At 37.4% G+C, this 26,932-nt stretch overlaps 1 long non-coding RNA gene across 1 annotated transcript in view; it reads right to left on the bottom strand.

Moving 5' to 3' along the window:
- LOC310899268 overlaps positions 1-26,932 on the bottom strand; it is a 64,615-nt gene that overhangs the window by 10,497 nt on the left and 27,186 nt on the right. The window contains exon 5 of the long non-coding RNA XR_014584136.1: positions 17,412-17,522. This is a non-coding gene — a long non-coding RNA (uncharacterized lncRNA). The remainder of the gene's footprint in view (positions 1-17,411; positions 17,523-26,932) is intronic.

Below are 26,932 nucleotides of genomic sequence, written 5' to 3'. Positions count from 1 at the left end.
CTCAGATTCTGATATGCAGCAGAATTTCTGCCAGTTAATGTAGCAGCTGCTCCAAAGGTTTCAGTTTGATCCACATTTGTCCAAAAAGGAGAAGAAGGAGAAGGAGAAAGAAGGAGGAGAAGGAGGAGAAAGGAGAAGGAGGAAAGAGAAAGGAGAAAGGAGGAGAAGGAGAAGGAGAAGGAGGCGAAGGAGGAGGAGAAGGAGAAGGAGAAGGAGAAGGAGAAGGAGGAGGAGGAGGAGGAGGAGGAGGAGGAATATTCAGTAGACTGGAATGGTTTATTGCCAGATTTGGTTCTTCCATCTTGCACAGCACCCTTACAACAACCTGTATGTAGAAGCCAGTTAGAATGAATAGAACCCTGTATGTATAGGCTGGGTAAAAGGAATAGAACCCCCTTCTTACTGGTACACTAGCTAAATAAAAGCAGTTTGTGAGAAAGGGATATTTAGCAACTGTGCCAGCTTAGGCATGGCATGGTCCTGTTTAGAAATTATTTCTGGAGACTTATGCATTACCCATCAGAAAGAGTACATTTGAATGTAATTCTACTGGCATTAGAAAAAGTTTAATAAGAAACTACAGTATAAGGCTTTTCCTTATATTAACATAACATCTAAAATGCCATAGATGGAAAGGGGAGAAAAATTACTCTTTTTCTACATTTTTTGGTCAACTACAAGCTTTAAACCGAATAGTCCCGATGTCTTTCCTATCATTTGCTGAAGTTCTGAAAGAGGAAAAAGCTAATTATTTAGAATGTAACTTGACATTACACCTAGGCTTTCAGAGAATTTTCTTCTGTTTTGGGTATGAAATGGGATTAAAATCTACCTCCCTCTGTCCAAATGCTTCTTTGAGAAGCGAAAATGGAAAAATCTAGTAACTATCTTCTGTGGAAAATATCTCTGACAATTCATTTTTATTTGATTTCATTTCCATGAGGAACATTGCAGATTTCTGGACTAAAATCAGTGGTAGTATGTTCAGAGTTACATAACAAACAGGACAAAAGTGCTGACAGCTTTTGTTCTCAGCATACTGACCGACTTCTTTGATGTACTAGATTGAGTCTGTGTCAGTATACCCAAACAGTCTAGAAAAATGATTTAGTGCCACAGCTGAAAAAAAAAAAAAAAAAAGAAAAAAAAAAAAAAGTAATTCAAGGACTCTGGTCAACATATGGGTAATCTGAAATAGTCCCTTAAAATGTACACTGAACTATTTTGGTCAGGCAGTTCTAATAATTCCTATTTCCAGCACAGACATGCCTGCATAGCATCTCAATGTACCATTCAAGATTTCTTCTTGTTGTTGAAATATGAAAGATATATTTGACTGTATCTGTGATCCTTTAGAATGTTATAATGATGAAAGAGTGACATTAGCAGACAGCGTGACATGCGTGACATGAAGTACTACTGTCATAAAAGATTCTTTCTACAACAGCTACAATTCAGACTATTACAAAGATTATGTTAGTAATTAGTTATTTCCTTTTGAGAGTCAAACCGTTATGAGCGACTTAGTAGAACATCACATGGAAATACCATGATCTGGTGAAGAGGCAAAAAAATTCAACATCATGAAAGGGGAAGAGGCAAAAGTAGAGATACCATGTAATATGACTAGCAATTTACAGAAAAGATGTAGACTTTACTAAACTACTTTGTGGAATTTATATTGTTTCCTATTCTAGATAACATCAAATGACACATTTCCCACAGCATAAATGTCAGTTACTGTTTAGTAGTCATATTTACAAAAAGCCTTTCATTACCCTGCCACAAAACAGAGGTAATAGTGCATGAATTAAACAATGCTAGTGTCTGCTGTGTTCTTTTATTCCTCAGTCAATAACAGTACATAAAACAATGTATCCTCGGTAGACGCAGAACTTCTAAACACCACTGAAAATTAAAATAGTTATCATTGACTACACAGTATACATTGCTTTTATCTGGCTTTAATAAATGATTAAGCTGTTTAGCAAAGATTAAATTATACAGCTACCATATATTCTACAACACAGATGGAAAAGCATTTCTTAAAATGAAATTGTCACATCAGATAGATACACATGCCAGATACAGTAAAAAGCATTCAAAATATGGATGTTAAATCAGTGAGTAGCAGTGTCCTAACCTCTGTTGTGAGATCTGAATTTAGTCTCTAAATAATAAAAGAAAATGTATCAGATCTGAATGGTTTTCAAGAAATTCTCATTGCTAAAGTTGAGAGATACGAAAGTTAATAATTCTTTAACTTAAATATTGAAGTTCTTTCTTTTTTAATATTATCAGGTAATATTTACAACACAGAAAAAACAGCAAAGTTGTATTTTTTCTTTTAAGACTGCATATTTGTAAAATTATCAGTATCCCTTGCAATGGGATAATCATGAGCAGCAGAAGTCCAGCTGACTTACACAAAACTATTCTGTATCTGATGTTAACAAACACTGAAATAGTACTACATTTCCCAAGAAGGAGATGGAATTACATTTCAGTGATATGTCCCAGTTTTTAATCTCTTTTACCTAGTAATATTTGATGCATCAACCGTTCACATTTAGCCTCTGTTATTTAAGCATAAGGCATAACAGGACATGATGAGTCCTACGTGTTTGCCATTTATTTGCCCATACTTGTCCAAGGCAGTGGCAGGCCTGTTTTCCAGTGGGGTCTGTCTTTTTACACTACTGGTTTTACCCATTTCACAGCTGGGTTGGCTGAGGAACAAGGAGGTTAAACATCTTATCAAAGCTTCTACAGTCTATGGCTCAGTTAGGCTTAAAATTTGCTCTGGGCAACTGCTGCCTGTGTGGTTTGCACTGAACATTAGATAATGGGCACCCAGATATTCTGAGAAGCCTGGATATATTTACGGATTCTAACATGACACTTTGGTACTAATTAACTGACACTAATATGTAGTAAGTTACTTTCTAGCTGGTCTAACTCCATTCCTACCAAGCTACAATTTGTGCGTATATGTATTGTTCACTGTGACAAAGACTCAGGTCAGAACTTCAGTCTGTCACGCGCTAACTCAAAATTAAATACTTACCCTAGAAAAGCATGTCACTTAATAAAAGAGATTAAAGTCCTTTCTAAACTACCCTTAAGGGAATAATCAAAAGAACTTTTTTTTTTTTTTTAAGACATTAATGCTCATTTCATACGTGTTTCAGAAGCTTCTCAAATATTCAAACATTCATTTTTTAAATATATCAATATTTATAGTCTGAAAACATATTATTGTTATAAATTTGTTAGGGCAAAGAAAAATATCCACTAACAGATGAGATAGCAAAGGGCAATAGAATGATTCAGTTTATTTCTACCACCAACTGAACAGTCCATTAATACTGTTAAGTGAGTTATGAAGGTCATGTCCTCCTGTACAAGAGAAAACTGTATTTGCTTGGACCACTAACTTTTGTGTATTTCATACATTGAAGGTTTTTGAAAACTGCCATTCCTATACGTTACAGAAGTCCCAAAGCTAGAACTCCTCTAATATCTATATGAAGTCTACTGCAAAGTCTTTTTATTAAGCAAGTGGACTTGCATTTTGTAATTCCACTGAGTCTGCAATTCAATTATGTACTATATGAAAAGGTGTTTATTCTGTTCTAAACCAGCTACCTGGTTATATTACTTACTGCCCTAGTTCCAACAGTCTGAAAAATAGGAAATAATTGTTCTCTATTTGCTCTCTGTGAAGTTCATGATTTTACAGACCTCTTTCACACCTGCCCTTAGAAATACTCCTCTACTTTTTTTCGATAGCGTAAATGACAAGAAGGGAAAAAAAAAAAAGACATTTTTAATTTAATTTATCAGTTTCTTCTAATGAGATATGATTTTGGAAAAAAGTCCTCAGATATATTTTTTTGTTAGTAACAGAAATATCCTTTATCTCCTTTGAGCGACTACCACATGATTCATCTAGCTTTTCTGGAATGGTCTTATTGTTCTTGGGTGAACTTTTTATGATACACTGAGATCTATTCACAACTCAGAGCAGCATTCAGTTTTTGCAAATATTGTTGATTTTAAAAACATGAGTCACACTTCAATCTCCTTTAGAACTGCGCCACTGACACATTATTTATCTTCCTTTATGTTCCTCCTCTTGTGCATATGTATCACAAAGTAGTCTTTACTTACACAACCACATACTATTTTCCTCAGAGGGGCTCTTCTTCTTTCAGTCCATAAAGTGAACACTATCTGCAAGGACATGTGCAGGGAACATCAGAAACTGCTTCCCTGTACTCAACATATCTTTTGAGCTTTTACTGGACTCCAAATCAGGTAGAAAATGCCAAAGACCTGTCCAGTCGCACCTTGAAGTTTTACAGAGAAGTCTCAGTTTTACAGCTTCATAGCAGTAGACTCCAGAAACACTATTAAGAACCAGTTGAGTCTATAATTTGACAAAACTTAACATCAGATTTCAAATTTATAGTATGATTAGCAAAATTGTTGTAAGGATTTAACATGGGAAAAAAAAAAAAAAAAACACTTTTCTCTCATCAAGCGCATCCTGAAAAATGAATATTTTGGCCAAACTTTGGTAAAATAAACTTATGCAAATGATTAAATAATTGAAATGTAGAAGTTGGTGAAAACAGTTTCCTCTAATTAGAAATACCAGACAAACTCCTCTAATTAGAAATATCAGACAAACATTCTCAGTTTTTATACAACAGTTTATACCTTGAATTGACATAGCATCATGTGTCCTTGATTCACAGATACCTAACAATAAACAGGCCATTAAAATAGAATAATCAGGTGCTTATTTGTGCTTTTATTGATTCGCTTTGTCACTGACACTAATTAGATGAAGGCTTGGCTCTAACATCTTTGCTCTGCAATGTCAAAATAGCTAACAAATCCAAAGAAATAAGTGGAAGACAGCACAGATCCATCACCATTTACAAAATGTACACCTGTCTTTCCCCCAAAGTTTGCACTATTGTACATTTAAGCTAGGAAAACGGAATATTTCCTACACAGTTGTGAGAAATTCAGATACCTGTTTAAGTCCCTTTTTTTTTTTTTAACTTTCCACCATAGTGGAGAACTCTTTCCTTTCTTGGGAACATTCTTTGTTCTGAAGTAGAATATAAAATTCATAGTCTTTTTTATGACTAATATCACCTGATGAAAAGGTACTTAAGAAAAAAGGAGTATAGTTAAGTCATAGAATTGTGTGGAAATAAGCACATCAAAAGCTATCTTTCCTTTAGCTCATCTTCTGAGGTATTTGTTTTGTTGAATCTGTACCAGAGAAGAGGAATCAGTTGTCTCATAGGTTATCGATGATGGCCAATAACACCAATTACATATCACACTCCAAAGGACTAAAATATTGCAATATTAATCAAATTGTTAGGTGCAAGTATTTTTGAGTGTAATATGTGTAAGTATTCTGTATCTGACACACAAATGAAGTGGATTTTAAAGTTGAAGAATATTTTTTCGGTACTTCTGAAAACAATATCATGGTTTGCTTTAGGAAACCCAGGAAGAGGACTTAGTATACCAGCCATTATGACTTAGATCAAAGTCTCATTTAGTTGAAAATCCTCTCTTTCATACTGGCTAGTGATACTAGTGAGATGCATATCAGCAGAACAAGCTTGTTCTTTCCTGGGGTACTATCCTTCAACAGCTTGCAGCCTGAGAGCTACCTGAGCCAGAGATTGAGTCTTTGCATACCAAAATTCTTGAATTTTGAAAGGAAATCTTTTCTTTATCAAAGGTTTTCTTTGAAAAGAAATTTGGGCATGAAATCAAGGAAGAAAACTCAGTGTACATTTACTAATCCTCCAGTCCTCTAAACTCACTACGAGGACTGTGAGACACACTGGAGAAGACATCCCCACGGCAGTATAGACAGTACATTCAAAGCTGCAATCAGGATGCTATTTAAGAAAAGGTGGGCTCTTTTTCTAGTTACATTTTAAAAGAAATCATTTATCACATCTACTACCAAGAGAACACCTAAGAAAGAACAAGAGTGAAAAACACCTAAAACCAGCCATATTTGTTTCTACAGCCACATTGCTCCAGCCAAGTGCTATATTTTCTTTTCTTTTGGGATTGAGTCCTTAGCTATAACTTAAACAGAAATGCATATATATTCTAACAAAGATGATGTTTCTAAAGGAAGGTAGCATTTTTAATCCATGAAGACACTATTTCACTTGGAAATTGGAAAGAAAGCCCGTATGTTAATTTTTGAAACTACTCATCAAGTATGAACCAAGTTTACAAACCAAGCTTACAAATAGTTTAATTCCCTATAATTCCTACAGTGTCTTTCAACATACTGTTATCTACCAGAAATTCACTGTTCAATCATTTTGATTAAATGCAGTCACATTAAAAAATAAGGATCTCAATACAGAGGTTGTATAAGTCATCTCAATTCATCCCTTGGATGACTTAAGATCATTGAAAGGATAAAACTAGGATATTTACACAAGAATGAATGTCCCCTTACTCATTCCAGGAACAGAGATACACATGCTGATGTTCAGTTATTTCTTTCATTATTTTCTAATGCTTCACTACATTCTTCATTTCTTCAGGAAAAAAATGAAATTGGTAAGCCAGTCAAAAACTCAAACCCCAAAAATATTTGAAGGAAGTATCCTTGACTATATGTTCTTTAATTTAAGTGAATCTTTTTATCATCGCTTTCTGAAAGCACTCAATTGTTCAGAATTCACTAGGTATACTTTTGGCTTGATTGCTTGAGTATTTGCTGAAAGTAAATTTTAAACTGAACATCTGATTATCAAGTTTGTAGTTTGCCTTCATGCTGGGTTGGTTAGTTACTGTGAGTCACATGATATGTGGATTTTGATTGCCTGGCATACATTGCTAACACCTATTATAATCAAACACAGTTGGAAATTTAAACTGGATTGCTTAAGTTAGTCAAATACATTTGTTACTGCACAGAAGATAGAGCACAAACTGATTGTAATATTCATAATTCACAATTAAAATAACACACCAAGACTTATTTGCTAAAGGAATTACTGAATAATGAATAAATTTGAGAAATGAATCTCTCAAAGAGAGAAAGGTGAAATTCATCAAATTATTTGTTCTGAATTACTTTTAATTTTCAATATTAAAACTTTGTGATAATGATATAGGCCAATCAAATAACAGGGAAAGAATTGGCTATATACTATGCAGATAATATTCTGAATACTCTAAAGTGCAAGAGCAGAAGGCAGAGATTGACAGCAGAACTACAGAAAATCATAAACATTCCTTGCCTCGAGCTACAATGTAGATGTTTTAGTAATTATCTACCCCGTAGAGTTACTTTTTAGTGGGGGATGGGGGGCATTTTCTAGTCTTGTATACTTTCCAGAATTTTTTATTTGATGTGTAATTGGTTAGAAATATATGCATTATGCAATTTTACTTGATGTGCTGTTATGAGTGTGTAAATATTCCTTTCCCAGAATTGCCTCTTGTGGAACATAGATTGAAAGCATGGTAAATACAGTTATTAACTATTTGTTGTAGTACAGTACGTATGTAGTTCATACTGTGCAAAAACATTTATTCCTCTGAAATAAAAGTATGAAATGGAGAATCAATTATGAATTGCAACATCCTTTCTCCCAGTCAGGCAGAGTAATCTAAATTAGACTAATTCTCTCCACTACCTAATAGTTACTCACAAATCATTACTGATCTAAGAAACATTACATCTGCTATTGTTGTCTTCAGCAGAACTAACTAAATTTTTATGTTGCAACATCTTTTGAACAAATGTCAACTTGGTCAGTATCCATGCAATCCGGTGGCTCTGCCTTTCAAGCTTACAGCTAAGGCTAGAAGGAATATATATATATATACATATATATATGTATATATATAAGGAATATATATATATATATATATATACATTTCAGAGTCTGAATTGGACCAATTTTTAGCTGTCAATTTGATGGTCAATCAAAAACATAATGCTTTAAAGTAACTCATGCCCATTCAACTTTATACCAAGGCTACACAGATGACAACTTCCTTATCAATAAAAATGATGTACAGTATCCTGTGGAGTTATTCAGTCAACAGTTCCCAGAGATCATCTTTGCTATAGAGTATGGAAGATCTGGGAATCCTTTTCTAGGATGTTAGGTTTTATGGAGCAGCACCAGCACGTTTGCAAATACTTGATATGAAAATGGTATTCCTTCAAACACGTCAGGGAGCATTTTCAGCACAATGCACTGAGATTTAGCTGCTTCATTCTCATTAATGTTAATAGGAGTTGCATGGCTACATCCCAGTGGACTTGACTAAAATGTTGCTCCTTCCAGTTCACATCTGCATACCACATACCTATTGAATGCAGTCTGACTACTGGACTAGTTCACAGAAGATGCAATAACAGGAGCTTGCACTGAATTGAGGTAGAGATCTCATGAAATTAAACTTTAAAAAAGTCATTGAGAAAAATATGCCAAGAATAATGCAATGTAACAGAGAAGTTACAATAAAGGCTGATAGTTGTACATTAAATATAAGTCATAATTTGAGGAAGTAATTAAAAACAGTGTCTTAACCACTGTGTATAGCAGCAGCCTAAGGCTAGGCGGACTTGCTCTCTATTCCCAGCTCTGTGTGACTTTGGATAACTCATTTCATTTTTCACTGCCCTGGTTTCCACCATTGTGAAATGGGAATAGTGAAATTCTCCCCTTTTGCTATATTGCTTATCACAGAATTCTATAAAAATATATATATTATTTATATTTATATTATATATATATTATTTATTCCTGATTTAACTGAATTTTAAGACTCACTGATGTGGTAACTTATGAGAAAAAAATTGAAACATTTAATGTTATACGTACAGAATCACAGAAACTGGACCTCTGTCAAGCCAAATGCAAACACAGTGGACACAGAGTCAGATTTAAAAAGCTAGTCCTAGTCAGCCTACAAAATACATGCCTTTAGCATGATATCAATTTTAATTTTTAACACAAAATAATGTGTCTTCAAGAGTTGCAAATATTCCTTAATCAAGCTGCTTAATTCCTTAATTAAGCTACTTAAAGAGCTTAACTTGATGAAAACAATCTAGAAAAAAATATATGTAATACAGAATTTAAAGGAAGCAGCAAGTATTTATTGCTCCTGGTCTCAAACATATCAATTACAAATTGAAATTTTAGTTAGTTTGGCAATGTTATATCAAGAATGAGTGTAAATGATGTTTAGAGGACTACCTCTACTGTCTGTTTGTTATGTCATATCATGAAACCATTTTGGAAAGTACAGCTGTTATTACATGATACCTATTGTTTTGATTAAGAAACTACTGATGTTTCTGTTGGAATCTCAGACTTTATCCTGTTGTCTCTAATAAGTCCCAAACACCATGCACAGTCTGATTCCTGACTATTAATTAATTAATTTTTCAGCTTTCTTTATTTCAGAGAAACTAGGTATTTAGACAGCAACTGAGCATTGAATTTACAGTCTCACAGCAATGCCTTAGGCAGTAAGCACTGACCAATAAAATATAATTCCATCAAACAAACAGAAAAACAAACAAATAAAACATTCATGATTAATCCAATCAATAAGTCTGGAAAATCCTTTGTCATCCCTTCCCCCATGTTCTTAGAATGCATGGGAAATTTTACTTAGTCTATCTTATATTGATTTTGAAATAGTTATAGCATACCACAAACACATGAGCATCACCAAATGCATTGGAACATGATGAGGAAAAAAATACACATTTTAATACTGTTGCTGTAAGAAATAGTTGAGCTTGAACATCTACACAGTGAACAAACAGTAGGAATCAGGTATTCTTCTGATCAATTATGAGAACAGAATACTGTCCAAGAACATTTATGTAATGCTATAAAACTACTACAAAAAACTTGATGGTTTAAACAGAACTTTGACCTCTCAGCTTTCTTTATTCTTCCTCAATTAAGCTACTTAGACTTGTAACTTGATTTGCATAGATTCTGAACTGCTTTTGAACTTGTGCTGGTAGTCATTGCTGTTACTCAAATGAGTCACAGCAAGCAACATATTTGGCAAACATTATGTTTTTTTCTCAAAAATTGGATAGATTCAGCAGTGTAATTTTGTATGTGGCATGGTGTTGATTCTTAGAGGAGCAGGACTACAGTTTAGATTTATGATACAGAATGAACATCAAAGTATACAGACATTGTGACACAACTAACAGAGAGCTAGACATGACAAAGCTAGCTTGAGAAAATGTAAACCTTAAGCATCTGAACACAGTTGCGGAATCCATGACCACACGTCAAGTGCTTGGGGTCTGTATGTAATGTACAAGTCAAGTTATATGGTCAGACAGGAATGTGGAATGCATATGCATAAGAAATGACAGACCTTGAAAAGGTGACATCTTTACAGTAGTCTGCCCATCAGAACCACCTTAATACAGTCACTTGCTAGAATAAATTTTACACTTTGCTTGAAGGTATATTTGAGCCTCTTTCCATCTTACCAGCCCCAAAAACAATGACGCTTATTTGATTTCAAAAACTGAGATACAAAATTGCATATCACTTAACCATGTACTTACACTTTTATGCCTAAACTCTTAACAAATTAAAAGTTTTCCACATCTCTGTTGTAACAAAGTCACTGTTTCATTTAACTCCAGCCAAACAAGATATACAATGAATTCTCTAAAAGACAGATAAAAAGGGGATCAAAATACCTCTTCTATTTTCATTTGAATGAAAAATATGAACACAAGATCTATAAGGAACATGTTGGAAAATAACAAAATTTTGGCTGAATCTGTACTTATGGTGCTCTGATATCTGTATAGCATTTCCCCATCTCAGTATCCACCCAGTTTAAAGATCTGATTACATTTTGAAGCAATGTCTTCATTTAAGGTCAAGAAAAACCTTGAACACATTAATCAAAATGAATACTTATTGTCATATCTCATTTCTGACATTTAAAAGAAAGTCTTCATGCAAATGAGATATGTGACTGAATTACTAGAAAAGGCTATCAAATACTGAACACAGAAACACAATGAACCCCACTATATTGACTGAAGTTCTTCATGTGCCTCCTCTAAAGTGCAAATTAGACTTAGATTTGTGAACTTTGAAGTTTAGGAACCCTTGCATGTATGTTCCTTAATGCATACTGATGTGTATACTAAATCAAAATTAAAAGTATCCCCTTAAACTTAGTTTTCTGCTGTTGTGTTTCCTATGCTTGTAGGCTTGGAACTGAAGATCTGTAAGTTGAACAAAGATGTCTAATAACCATTAAGACTGTCTTTCAAAAGCAAAAATATTTATTATCATTTATTTCATGAATTTATTTGTAATATTTGACTTTGCTACTTCTGAGCTGATTTTATTTAAAAGTAACATTTTCTTTAATTCACTGGCCATTTATTTCTATAATTGAAATAAATATCTTATCAAATCTGGAAGCTACCTTTCACATTTCAGGAATTAATACATACTGAAAATGTAAAGGCATTTTTAGTGTCCAACAAAGGGTTGCCACTAAGAAGGCCAATGGTTATGGGTGACCCGTTCGGTGATAAATTGGAGCTGATTGATATGGCGGTGCACTAAGGGTTAAGAAGAAGGTTACTCCGAGGCATAGAGTGGTAACCAGGCTAGAATAAGAGGAAGTGGGAACCAATAAGAAGAAGTTGCTAGGCTTGGATGGGCCTATAGAGGGCTACGCGTGATCAAAAGGAATGCACCAATCCGAAGTCTGTAACTACACACGCTAGCCACATGCAGTGCGTGTAGCTGGCTCATAAGCTATATAATATCTGGCATCGGAACAATAAAGGGTCTCCATTTCTCGACTATCTTGGAGTCCGTGTCTTCGTTCCCTTCAAATGGTGACCCCGACGTGATAAGGGGTAGAGCAATGCTGCACGAGCGTCCGGAGGGAACCCAGCCGAACAAATCAAGCTCGCAGCCAGACTGCAGCTTCAGTCCCGGGACATCGCCTGAAGGACAGGTGAGCGGCTGGGCATTCACAATGGGAGCCAATATCTCAGCAGAAGAAGAGGCAATAGTAAAATTATTAACGCAATTATTAATAAAAAGGGGTGTAAAATATGATCCATTTAAGATAAAGCTACTATCAAAGTTTTTGCAAAAACAAGGGGTCCCCTCAACGGTCTCAGCTGTGTTCGATGTAAAGACTTGGGAACAAGTGGGGTAGAAAGTGTGGGAGGCAGCATCAAGTGGAGATACGAACGCTGCTGGGCTGCGGGCCCTCACCTAGCTCCTCCCCACTGCCGGATAGCAGCGCCACGGCAGCGGGCAGGGTCCAGCACCAGCGGCAGTCCCCAGAGCAAGGCAGGAACTCACTGGAGAGGAAGAGCCCCGGCTTGCCAGGCTGCAGAGCTAAGTTAAGACCACCTTCATCAAGCCCTTCCAGTATTATTCGCCGGACTTCCTCGTTGGACACACTTGCTGCTCCCTACCTTGCTGGACAGTGGCCTCGTGATAATCATGGACAAGCTGTTCCATGTATGAGAGACAAAACCACTCAGACTGAAAGTGCCTGGGCTGAAGAATATTTAGAAAAGAAGAGAAGCTCACAGAAACGTTCAGCATCGTGGGGCAATCAAATGGTTTTGCAAGATGTCTTGTATGAAAATGTGTATTTTATAACAAAGACTTTTTTGGTGTAGCAGATAGTATTTAAAAGACACTTTTCTGGTGACACTTCTCTCCCCCCTTTCCCCCCACACACTTTTTTTAGTAGGGAAGTTTCTTTTTACTTGGCTGTTTTACAGCTACTGGGACCAAAGGATTGCTGAAGTATTTCAGCAGTCTCAAATTATGTGACCTTGCTGAACAGCCTCAGCCCTAAACAAAATAAGACAAATTATCTGGCATTGGAACAATAAAGGGTCTCCATTTCTCGACTATCTTGGAGTCCGTGTCTTCATTCCCTTCAAATGGTATCCTAGGCTACATTAGGAGTGTTGTCAGAAGGTCAAGAAGCATGATCCTTCACCTCTCCTTAGCACTGGTGAGGCCACACCTAGAGTGCTTGGTCTAGTTCTGGGTTCCCTAGTACGAAAGAGACATGGACATACTTGAGAGAATCCAATGAAGGGCCACAAATATGATTAAGGACCTGGAGCATCTCTCAGCTCAGGAGAGGCTGAGAAAGCTGGGACTGTTCAGACTGGAGAAGAGAAGGCTCAAGGGGATCTTACTAATGTATATAAATACCTGAAGTGAGGACAAAAAGAAGATGGAGACGGGCTCTTTTCAGTGGTTCCCAGCAACAGGACAAGAGATAATGGGAACAACCTGAAGCACAGGAGGTTCCATCCAAACATATGGAAACAGGCTTTTTTTATTGTGACAGTGACTGAGCACTAGCACAGGTTTCCCAGAGAGGTGGTGGCGTCTCCCTCCTCCTCCTTGGAGATATTCAAAAGCCATCTAGACATAGTTCTGTGCAACCTGCTCTAGCTGTCCCTGTTTGAGGGGAGCTGGACCAGATGCCTTTCAGAGGTCCCTTCCAACCCCAACCTCTCTCATTTACTGCGAGGGTGGTGACGCGCTGGAACAGGTTGCCCAGAATAGCTGTGGATCTCTGGAAGTGTTCGAGGCCAGGTTGGACAGGGATTTGAGCACCCTGGTCTAGTGGAAGGTGTCCCTGCCCATGGCATGGGGGGTTGGAATTAGATGATCCTTAGGGTCCCTTCCAACCCGAACCGTTCTATGATTCTGTGTCATTCTGTAATTCCAATTTTCCTTGGTTTTACACCAGAGCAAATATGAGTAGAAGCAATTCAAAACTACTATCTAAAGGAAGTACAGGTACAATATGTAAGGTTTGAGATTTGTTTGGTGAATTTACTGTCCGAGTCACATACAGACTTGGTTTCAGACCCTTGCTATAAGCCAGAAGTAGAAGAATCTAACCCACCATTTTCCAAGTTCCAGGTGAATTCTTTAAGTACCGGACTTTGAGTAAAAAGGCAGCGTTGATATTGCATTAGTTGTTTGGTAAGAGAAGACTGGCCAAGTTTCTGCTGTTAGAAGTTTACAAACTCTTGAATCTTCAGGATGATTATTATTAATGATAATATTCCAGTATCTCCCTTTCTGTCATCTAATCAGGCAGAGTGCTGAAAACCTCCTGCTGAATGTTCTTGCTTCCCACAGGTGCCAGTGGTAGCTGATAGCATGCAGCAATTCCCAGACATACTCAGTAGCAGAAATACTTTGCAGGTTTGGCATCCAAGCCAATTTCAGATAGAACATTAGAAAACCAAAGAGTTATATATTCATATTTAGGTACCTTCTGGAAGAGTTTCAAAAATCAAAGAACCTTAATGCTCCTAATTGCTCAGGCCACTATACTCAAGGATCTAGCTTTCTTTGGTGCATAGGCACTTCTCTCTGGTGCTACATATGGATCAAAGAACTACACTGGAAGAACTACATCTTAAGGAAGATAATTGGTTCAACTAAGAACTAATAACCAAGTTCAAGTTTTCTTCTACTGTTAACTCTAATTAATGAGATTTTTTTTTTCACTTTTTCTGATGATTCTATTAACAGGTAATAATGAAAGCTACTCTTTTCCTTAATTAAAATATGTTTTAATATTCTTTAATTTCAGTTTTTGTTAACTATGGTCATATTATCAGTAGTAAATTAATTAAAACTTGGTGTTAGTATTTCATCTTATTTACAAACATTAGAAAATATACAACAAAACTGGTGTCAATTACTTAAGAACATTTACTATGAATGTGTTTTTTTTTTTCTTGAGGAACCACAGCTTTGAAATAGAAGACTTTCACTCCTTCAGGAATACAAATAATTATTTCTTATCAGTACAGTCATGACACTTGGAATTAGAGATAGCACACAAAGAGAAGCTGGCAAAAGTTGTGAGGCTTTAGGGTTAACAGAGGGCTCTGACTTAAAGGCTAACTCTTCCTTCCATATACACTCACAAATATTCTACACAATTGGAGATCTTGAATGTGTATATGCTGGGTTTTCAGCTTAAGCATATTTAGTAGTTGCTGCTGTACCAAAAGAATTTGCTTCTGTTAAGATTTACAAAGAGGACTCTGCTGCCTATTACAAAACCTATTTTACCAGTAAACACTTGAATAGTAACACAAAATAAATTATTATGACTACCATGAGAGGCAGTTAACAAAGACCTTTTTGGAAAAGAATTGACTTTCCACTTCAGCAATATGAAAGTCATCAGACACAGAACTCCGGTATCATTACTAATTAATTTTTCTAGTAAAGCAAGCAAAAACTTTTTTTAGTATATCTGAAGACCACTAAAGCAATCTAATTTTTTACCAGTTTTACTCTGATCTGCTTGTCCATAAACTTATAATACATTTATTTTTTTCCTATACATTCATTAAAATACATCTAGCAATTTCCAGATGTGATCTTTTTTTTTTCCTGTTCTTTTTTTTTTCTGTTCTTTTTTTTTTTTTTCTTGTTCTTGTGAGCCAAAAGTCTTTTGCAACAGATAACGACATTGCAGAGATGATGGAGGAAGCTAATCTAGAAAACAGAATCACTGGCAGAGACAGACTGAGACTTTAAAACCATGCTACACAGATGGCTGAACATTGCACAAGCGTAGTCACATTCTCACCAACTCTGCAAAGTGATAAACGTGTTCATCATATAAAGATGCTATAAATCTGGGCCAATATCCTTATTTCACACAATATCTAGAGTTTCATAAAATCTTGGCTTTAATATCTTTAGTATTTGAAGCATTCCATTACTAGCACCCTTTTCCTGTTGACTGCTAAAACCTCACATATCCTTAGTCAACATGATTTACAAACAATTAAAAAAAATTGTTGTAGATCATGTTTCACAGAAAATACTACCTATCTACAAAATTGCACATCACAATGTTTCTTATAATAAAGACAGAAAACTCATATGGTTTTACAGAGAATAACTCTGGTCTTGTAGGTTACACATGCTTTCATTTTTGTATACAAGTGGTAATACTAAGATACACTGGCACTAATAAGAAATACTAATAGCCTTCAAAGTAGAAGGAGAAATGTAAAATTTGGTTATACCAAACATAAAAAAAAAAATTGTTTGATATTAAATAACTAAAAACTGTAATATAACTGTGAGGAGAATAGCAATAATATCAGATGTAATTACATTGTATTTTCTATGCACAGAGCTATCTGTGGGAATGACATGTTGGGATATTTTATAGTTCCAACTATTAAAGATAGACATTGACTCCATACATATGTAAACAGCAGTTTCCTATAAACAATGGAGGAATCAAAGTTTTATATACTAGATCCATATAAGAAGGGTGAAGTAAATGGCTTGCCAAAGCTACATTCACACAGTTTTTCTTGTCTTGAGAAATGACTGTTTAAAAAAAATCAGAAGTACATTTGAAGTCAACAGTTAATCCGGGAAAGCAAGGTATAAGAGAAAAAGCATCATCTTTCACCTGCTTTTTCTCATATTTCTATTTCTTTCTGCAAAAGAGAACCATACTTTATCTAAGCAACATACCTGATATAGCTACAATTTTACATCAGTGATGAACAACCTTGTTGCTTCAGGAATCAAATAGACTTTTCTTAATTGCAGCAAGGGACATGTGATATTCACCTCAAACAAATTCGAAGATAATCAGGGGAACTTAGAAATGATTCAACTGTTTCACTGCAAATACAAAGAATACACACTATTGTCTTGAAGAGTGTTTTTTTTTTCAGTACTAAGTAGCAGCTGCCCTTCATGATTTAAAAAATAAAAATGACAGCCTTTATTAGTTTTAATTAGTTGTGCATCATTGCTACTGTCAAGTCAGAATGCAGTTTTTGACAATTTTTGCTATGACATGACAGTGGCAGCACACCATCAGCTAGATCAAATGCACCGCACAGAAAAATAAAGAAAAAATAGCATATATTTAATTTTTAAGAAAAAGCATTCTAGAAAGAGCAAAATGAGGAAGACTTTGATATTAATGCTATTTGCAGGAGTTTCCAAGAAACATATGGTTTTTTAAATGTTAAAGATTTTAATGAAAACAGATTTTTTCATGGAGAAAAACCCTAACTTTTTGACAAAAAAAAAAAAAATCCAAACATCTCAGTGAGAACCACTTTAGTCTTGACTCCACAATCAGTAGAGTGCGTGTTGTTTTACACACAAGGTAACATGCATTAATTAGCTGATGTAGTATTATGACTAACAGATGGGATGCATAAAACGGTGCCAAAAACACTTCAGCAGTTCTTATTTAATACATTCACCTTTAGGAAAGTCATGAAGATTCAAGGATAATGTCATTACCTTTTGCTTTTATGTCTTCAAATGCCCTGCTTTGAAACTGACGTTTAACTGTGAGAATGATGTTATTCAGAATATTGCCTTCGTTTGTTCAATCTAGTTGGTATATTATGCCTGCAGTATAAAAATATTGGTTATTCAGAGAAAAAATACATGTGTCAATATAATGCCCTAATTTGAATTTATATCTTTTAAAGAACATCATTTTCCTCTTCATTTCAATCATAAATGTTGGTATAGACCTCAAATGCAGAAGGGAACCTGAACTGTGAAACTTTAATAGATGGCTGTGCTTAGTCTACTGCCACCTGAAGAAGTTTCTAATGCTTTTTAAACAAAAAATACCATGTTTTTACTGGCAGTTATTGATGCATTACAGATGGTTAAGGACATGTGTGGCTAAGAGAGAGTAAAGTAAATTAAAAGAAATGGACTAAGAGCTCCAAATAAGTACTTTTCTCATAAGCTGTAGATAACAAGTAAACTCTATGGATGATTTCCAAACATGCCTATTGCAGTAAAATATTTATTAAAATGGTTGGTGCAAACATTTACATTTTAGAGAAACAGGCTGCAACAGCCTCGTGAAGTAGTATCTCACTTAATATTAGGAAAATCAAATATATAAAATAAAACCTGGAAGCAGAGATCAGTCTTTTTCCTCCCAAACTGCAGCCCATAGACTAAATGCATGTTCTTCTGAGGCTCTGTTTTCCAGCCACAGTTTGCTCCACGACAGAATGGGATGAATGGAATGCTCCCATATTTGGTTTGTTTGCTTGCTTGATTTTTGTTTGTTTGTTTTGCTTTCTGAGAAACTATGGTAGTGTCACCAATTTTTTGCACCCAGGTTACAATAGGTTGCTTGAAAAACTGACATGCTATACACAATTAACAAAAGCAACACACTGCATATGCAAAGCAGGAAATTACTGTTGGTCTAATTAAAGACTTTGCAGTCAAATCAAAAAACCCTTACTAGTTGAGTTGCAACTAACACTGATAATTTAAATTACACAAATTTAAACTGATACAAACACAAACTTTCTTCTGACTACTCCTGTCTCTAACATGCTCTCCCTTTCCATATCGTATTGGTTTTAAGGTAAATGCCCGATCTAGGGGATGAGGGTGTATAGTTAGTTATCAGCACCCCAATTCCACAAGATTACGTTATGCAAGATGGCACAAACTCTATTTCCTACAAGTATGTTTTCTGTGTCTAGATATCCCTGTGTTAGGAACCTACTGAGGTTTAGGTTTGAGCTGGGCACATATAACAGCTGTGGATATGCAAAACAACAAAGTTCCCTGGACACAGAGAAGTCTACCTTCAAACAAGGACAAGGATACTTTTAGTACATGCAGCAATTTTCCTGTTTTGATTATTTATTAAATCATGGTTTAGACAACTCTTATTTTGTTAGATCTACTCACAAATATGTTTCTGATCACGATACAGGTGTTAGATTCTGTACAACTGTGTTTACCCCATCCTGTATTTGAATACACATACCTATATACAATTGCAAAGATTTTCTCAGAATAATAAAGCTTTTTTTTTTATTGGTATCAACTTGTACTGCATTCATTTCCCTGGATTACTGCAATCCACAAATAACATCTGTTCTACAAAACTCTATGTCTTATTTTACTCTGATGTCCCTTTAACATGACAAAACAATGTAGATTTAAATTTTTATGTGCTTTAGAAAATGTTTTTTCATGAAGAGATGCCATAGAACTGCATAAATATAATAAACTAATTCTATTATGCTGTTCTTTCTCATACACTGATATTTTTTAAAGAAAAAAGTAAGGAAACCAACATTTGAGGTGTTCACTATAGTCTATAAATGTTCATGAAATGCTTAGCTTTTTGTAAATCAGCTTTTTGAGCAATTCACTTTGTTTTTCAAAGACGGGCAAGTTATTTCAAATTCTTATAACTATGTATGAATCAATATCCCATTTGGCTGAACAGCCTCTTGAAATAACACTTAGAAACTTTAAATTAGGCAGAATCTAATGAATTACATAATTTCTGTCAAATTCAGTAACTTCTTTATGTATAGATTTGGATTTTACTCCTTTGATGGTATACCCCATCAATTAGTATAAAATAGCAGAACATTTTAAAAGAGGGAGAAAAGGCATGGTATTTGTCCTCTTAATGGTAAAGAATGTGCATATGTTAAAGCATAAACTGCACTGTACAACTTTAATTTTGATTAATGATTTAGATCATCATAAGTAAGATTATAAGGTAATGTAGGCATTTATTTAAGGTATATTTTATGCCTTTTTCTATGGAAAAGAACATATAACTGGCTTAGAATGGAAAGCAATACAAGTCAATAGCTCTCATATAATCAGAAGTCCCAGATCAATTTTATGTTATAACCTGAACCCTTATTTTAAGATCCGGATGTCACAGGCCATTCCAATTATCCAGAATGTGCAGGATATTTCCCAAAATAGGTCTGTACTTTATATACACACTAGAGGAAGCCAGCTTTAGATGGAGTAAACTAATGAAGTTTAAAATAGGAACTTATAAACAACGAAGTTGGTGTCCCCTATGTTATTACCAGTGAATAATACTTTATCATCTACAAGTTCAACTCATTCAAAACGATCACTACTCAGAATCCATTTTAATACCAATTCTTTGCAAGGATTTCTGGACTCTGGTTGCTGATTTTCTGATTAATTTACAGATCGGAATCCTTTCACTGATTATTAGAGCTAAAAAATAAACATATCCTTCAGACACCAGCGAGATGAAAGTCTATTCATTCTACAGGTACAAGAATGATGCACAGGGAAATCAATGACATATCTAAAGACACATGGGAAGCATTTGCCAAATATCATGAGCATCCTTTCATCAGAGTACAAAAGTACAAAATAGCCAAGACAACAGCCCCAGTTGCCTCAAAACTTGAACTTCAATCCATGAAAAATGCAAGCTTTAAGAATGAATGTTAAGACTATACTGTTTGTAAAGCTCAGAACCACAAGGATATATCTCTTTAAAACTGAATTCAATGTTTATAACAGTCATAATACACCAAACCAAGATCCCAGAATTAGATATTCCTGTGCCTGAATCAGAGGGAAAGCCGGATTTGAGGCAGCGTCAGTGAATGTTAGCCCTACATAAGTACAGCAGCTTCCAGGATACTTCCCATCAGAAAGATGCCCTGAGGGAGTTTTTCTTTTTTTCTAAAACAACTCACTCCTTACCCATAAAATGCCCTTGGTTCTCTCTTGCTTGCCCAATGAGCCTTGATTGTATTTATTTGCAAAGCGGTCCTGTGGGAGGTAGGACGAGCAGGCCTGGCTGCCAGCCTAGCACCATTGTTCACCCAAGCTCTTGGAAAATGCATCTCTGTAATCTCCTCTAATAGTATCTTCACAGCACTAGCCCACAGGTCACTGGGCTAGACACCACGTTTTGTTGTCACACATTTCTATAATTCAAACAGTCTAATTAAAATTTGATTCCTTACGAGAGTTTTGCAATACTGTGCTGGCTGCCTCCTGCACCTTTTTCTCAGTGGACTCCCAGCATTCATCCTACAGCACAATCAAGTCCGTAAAAAACAGCATAGTCTAATTATGAGATTCACAAATGTATTTATTAGCAATAGAGTGAGGTTAATTTCTTCAGTATGCAGGTTAAGAACTAGTTAGTTCCCTTTGCTAATGGCTCCCACAAGCACACACTTATTGGTAAGATTTAAGAATTCAATGCTGCAATGAAAACTAACAGCTTTTTTTTTTTTTTTTTTTTCCCCTACCTCAGAAAACACCAAGGATTTGGGACTGTCCAGGCAGAGTAGCTTAGCAAGACATGAGGGGCAGCAGGCACAGGGCTGCTCCCTGCAGCAAGCCATGCGAGGCAGCTGGGCTGTCACCTCACCCTCAGGCACAGTCCCACAGGCAGAGGCAGGAGGGCAGGACACTGGGGTGACAGCAGTGGGGACAGCGAGCGTCGGCCAGGAGAGGGGAATAAGCCGTGTCTGAGGTCAGTGTGGGGAATCAAAGAGCCCGGGGATGGGACCAGGGGCAGGCTGGCCTGTGGCACTGCTGGGGCAGGGAACCAGGGCCCTGGCTGGGCTGAAATGGGGTCCTGGGCCTGCAGGGCGTGGGGCAGGCCTGGAGGGAGGCCTTAATTACTTCAAGAGAAATGTGCCTAATCTTTGAAGAAAATTAATACATTCCCTTCAAATCCACTTTAACTTCTCCTGTTTGTGTTAGTTATTTAATTACAGTTTAACAAACCCACCTTGAAATACCTGTTTCAAAGAAAGTATTAACACAGACAACTAAAGTGCTTGGTCATAAAATGCACCAGGATGAAAGTGTTTGCTCTCTTTACTCTCACCAATAGACAAAACAAAATCTCTGGAATTGGGATATGTAGATTTCACATCTGCTTTACATCTATATGAGTTGAGAGATCTCTCTAATGCATTGTTTTTATCTGTGTAAGTATTTATTAGTGGCATAGTTATAGATAAATTTGAAATAGCTATTGCCTATATATGAAGATGATTAAGTGATTAAACTATGATGAAATACGTGATCAAAAGCCATGTATTTTATTGGACATAAAGAACAGAACACTGGCATTAACAAGAATCAGGTGGCAGACCTGTTTCTCCTACAGCACTGCAGAAAGGGGAAGGGCTGAACTGTTCTTAATTACCTCACACTTCTGTTTTGAAAATAAACATATCAGTCTTTCAGAGAAAGCCTGTCTAATTTAAGAATTAGATGAGAACTACCGTTACTGAGAGCGCTGTCAAAAGGGCTAGTTCAGGATCTGTTATGTGCCTCCCAAGCTGTATGTTGCAGTGTTCCTGATTCATAGCTTTGCTCAGGCTCCTGTAGAAAGTAAGATTTACATCTCCTACAGAATTCAAACTGCTATCCTGACATTTTTTCCCTCCTGCAAACACCAAGAAAAGGAGTTTTCAAAGCAGGATTTGAGGAGTCAAGACAAGCTTCCTGTTGATTAATCAGGCGGGTTTTTAAATACCATTTTCATGAAGGAATGTTTCAAATTAATGAAACTGATTTCACTGAAACTCAGAATATCGCCTTCTCCTCACAATCCTATTTAAAATGATAAGTGACTGATTGTATTTCTTTTTCACAAGGAAAACCTTTAAACATATGTATCAGAATAAACATATAATGAGTTTGAAAAATGAGTTACTTTAATTAGAAACATATTATTGGTAGTTATTCAAATGCAATTTTTCTTAGTTGTCATATTTGTACTCTAATTTTAACTATTAAATCAGTGAACCAGATTTACAAACATCCCTTTCTGTGTTTAGTATACCCGTAATTTATGTTCTCATTTACTTCTGTCCTTGTACTATGCAATGCTTCCTTCTCTCATGTAGCCTGAGTCACAAGGGCTGACTCAATTGTAATTTAAACCATCCCACCCACTTGCAGAAGATGGATACCTGCTGGAGTTTCTCCTTCATATATTTAACGTTTAAACTGTGACCCTAATTTAACACCACAGTAATAAAAACAAGTCAAAAAGCATTATGCACCAGACTAGAAGGTGCAGTCCTATCCATCAACAATTAAAACTTTTTGAAAATTCCTCACCTTTGCTTTCCAAGATTCATATGTGTATGTTGACAGATGTTTTTTCATGCATATATAGGAGCTGGAAGCCATCATGCAGCAGGCAGGCTATGACTTGGTTGCCATCACGGAAACGTGGTGGGACCACTCTCATGACTGGAGTGCTGCAATGTCTGGCTATAGGCTCTTCAGAAGGGACAGGCAGCACAGAACGGGTGGTGGTGTGGCTCTCTATGTTAGAAAGTGTTTTGATGTTGTGGAACTTGAGGCTGGGAATGATAAGGTCAAGTCCCTATGCGTTAGGATCAGCGGGAAAGCCAACAAGGCAAGCATCTTGGTGGGGGTCTGTTATAGACCGCCAAACCAGGATGAGGAGACGGATGAGGAGTTCCACAGGCAGCGGGCAGAAGTTGTGAAATCGTCAGCGCTTGTTCTTGTGGGGGGACTTCAACTTCCCAGACATATCCTGGAAGCACAACACAGCCCAGAGAAAGCAGTCTAGGAGGTTTCTGGAGAGCATGGAAGATAGCTTCCTGATGCAGCTGGTTAGAGAGCCTACCAGGGGAGCTGCCCCGCTAGACCTTCTGTTCACAAACAGTGACGGACTGGTGGGAGATGTGGTGGTCGGAAGCTGTCTTGGGCAGAGTGACCACGAAATGGTTCAGTTCTCTATTCTTGGCGAAGTCAGGAAGGGAACCAGTAAAACCACTGTCTTGGACTTCCGGAGGGCTAACTTTGAGCTGTTCAGGACACTGGCTGGCAGAGTCCCTTGGGAGGTGGTTCTGAAGGGCAGAGGAGTCCAGGAAGGCTGGGCACTCTTCAAGAAGGAAATCTTAATGGCTCAGGAGCGGTCTGTCCCCACGTGCCCAAAGACAAGCAGGCGCGGAAGAAGACCGGCCTGGCTGAACAGAGTTGTGGCTTGAGCTTAGGAGAAAAAGGAGGGTTTATAATCTTTGGAAAAGAGGGCGGGCCGCTCAGGAGGACTATAAGGATGTTGCGAGGCTGTGCAGGGACAAAATTAGAAAGGCCAAAGCTCATCTGGAGCTCAATCTGGCTACTGCCGTTAAAGATAACAAAAGGTGTTTTTACAAATACATCAACATGAAAAGGAGGACTAAGGAGAATCTCCATCCTTTACTGGATGTGGGGGGAAACTTAGTTACAAAAGATGAGGAAAAGGCTGAGATGCTTAATGCCTTCTTTGCCTCAGTCTTTAGTGGCAAAACTGGTTGTTCTCTGGATACCCAGTACCCTGAGCTGGTGGAAGGGGATGCGGAGCAGGATGTGGCTCTCACGATCCACGAGGAAATGGTTGGCGACCTGCTACAGCACTTGGATGTACACAAGTCGATGGGGCCAGATGGGATCCACCCGAGGGTACTGAGCGAACTGGCGGAGGAGCTGGCCAAGCCACTTTCCATCATTTATCGGCAGTCCTAGCTATCAGGGGAGGTCCCAGTCGACTGGCAGCTAGCAAATGTGACGCCCATCTACAAGAAGGGCCGGAGGGTAGACCCAAGGAACTATAGGCCTGTTAGCTTGACCTCAGTGCCAGGGAAGCTCATGGAGCAGATTATCTTGAGTGTCATCATGCGGCACTTACAGGGCAACCAGGCGATCAGGCCCAGTCAGCATGGGTTTATGAAAGGCAGGTCCTGCTTGGTGAACTTGATCTCCTTCTATGACAAAGTGACACGCTTAGTGGATGAGGGAAAGGCTGTGGATGTGGTCTACCTTGGCTCCAGTAAGGCTTTTGATACCATTTCCCACAACATACTCATCAAGAAACTGGCTGCTCATGGCTTGGACTGGCGTACGCTTCGTTGGGTTAAAAACTGGCTGGATAGCCGGTCCCAAAGAGTTGTGAATGAAGTGGAATCCAGTTGGAGGCCGGTCACTAGTGGAGACCCCCAGGGCTCAGGACTGGGGCCGGTCCTCTTTAATATCTTTATCGATGACCTGGATGAGGGGATCGAGTGCACCCTCAGTAAGTTTGCAGATGACACCAAGTTAGGTGCGTGTGTCGATCTGCTCGAGGGCAGGAAGGCTCTGCAGGAGGATCTGGATAGGCTGGACTGATGGGCTGAGGTCAACTGTATGAAGTTCAACAAGGCCAAGTGCCGGGTCCTGCACCTGGGCTGCAACAACCCCAAGCAGAGCTACAGGCTGGGAGATGAGTGGTTGGAAAGCTGCCTGGCCAAGAAGGACCTGGGAGTATTGGTTGATAGTCGGCTGAATATGAGCCAGCAGTGTGCTCAGGTGGCCAAGAAGGCCAACAGCATCCTGGCTTGCATAAGAAGCAGTGTGGCCAGCGGGTCTAGGGAAGTGATTGTCCCCCTGTACTCGGCTCTGGTGAGGCCGCACCTTGAGTACTGTGTTCAGTTTTGGGCCCCTCACTACAAGAAGGACGTCGAGGTGCTTGAGAGAGTCTTGAGTGCTTGCGAGAGTGCTTGAGAAGGGCGACAAAGCTGGTGAGGCGTCTGGAGAAAAAGTCTTACGAGGAGCGGCTGAGGGAGCTGGGATTGTTCAGCCTGGAGAAGAGGAGGCTCAGGGGCGACCTTATCGCTGTCTACAGGTACCTTAAAGGAGGCTGTAGAGAGGTGGGGGTTGGTCTATTCTCCCACGTGCCTGGTGACAGGACAAGGGGGAATGGGCTAAAGCTGCGCCAGGGGAGGTTTAGGTTGGATATTAGGAAGAACTTCTTTACTGAAAGGGTTGTTAGGCATTGGAACGGGCTGCCCAGGGAAGTGGTTGAGTCACCATCCCTGGAGGTCTTTAAGAGATGTTTAGATGTTGAACTTAGTGATATGGTTTAGTGGAGGACTTGTTAGTGTTAGGTCAGAGGTTGGATTAGGTGATCTTGGAGGTCTCTTCCAACCTAGACGATTCTGTGATTCTGTGATCTGAGAATGTAAAACATTTTTAAATCCCATTTCTGTTGCAGTTGTTTGTCACATACTATATATGCATGTGTACTGATAACTGTCCATTAAAGTCTTCATTGTCATGTTACAGTCTTTATCCCAGTGGCTTATTCTATATGCACCTCAGTATGAAAAAGCTTATGAAAACAGACAACTTTTTATATGTATGTGTATCTTCTGACTGCTTTTAAAGAAGACAACTAATTTGCATGTATTAAAGAAAAAAACAGTAACAGGCAGAAATAAAGATAGTTTACATTTTCCATCAAATGAATGAAAAACCTTATGAGGCCTGAAGAGTCTGTGAGGCTTTTGTTTGTTTGTTTGTTTGTTTTTGTTTCCTTGTTTCTTTATTTCTTTGTTTTTAGCAAAATTCAGACTGAGAGGGGCTTTTAAAAATACATCACTGAGTGACTGCTTAGGAGGAAAAAGAGCTATAGAAGACAAAGCATATTGTTGACATGAAAACAAATGTGTAAGCACTAACTAAGAATAAATTTATGCTAGAAGTGAAGAAAAAAATCTCTAATCATCAAGGAAGCAATTCTCTGGAACATTCCAAGAACAATACCTGGTGACCCAGCATATCACGTCTCATCCTCAGTCTTTAATTTTTATATGTTTAAAACATTGTGGGCTGTGATCTGCCAAACCTCCCAAACAGCTGTGGCTTCTTGCTACATTAGCTAAATGTCACTTTAAAGAGTACAGAGGAATACAAAGGGAAAAAAATTCATGCAATACAGAAAGAAAATATATTTTTATAATAACATTGAAACTGAAAACTTCATTTTTACAGATTTCCGACTACAGTTTTTCAAGATTTTTAAGTATTTTGCCAGTTTGTCAAAGGTAATGTTGTCCTTGAGGATTTGCCCTGCAGTTTTATAGCTACTAGCTTTCCTTATTTACTACTGCATTAAGCAGGTCGCCTGATAGTAACATAAATGGGTATGAAGCACTGGTGATATTTAGTCATTC

Source organism: Anser anser, assembly GCF_964211835.1.
Source record: "Anser anser genome assembly, chromosome: 4".
NCBI lineage: Eukaryota > Metazoa > Chordata > Aves > Anseriformes > Anatidae > Anser > Anser anser.
This window is presented reverse-complemented; position numbering and strand designations above follow the sequence as displayed.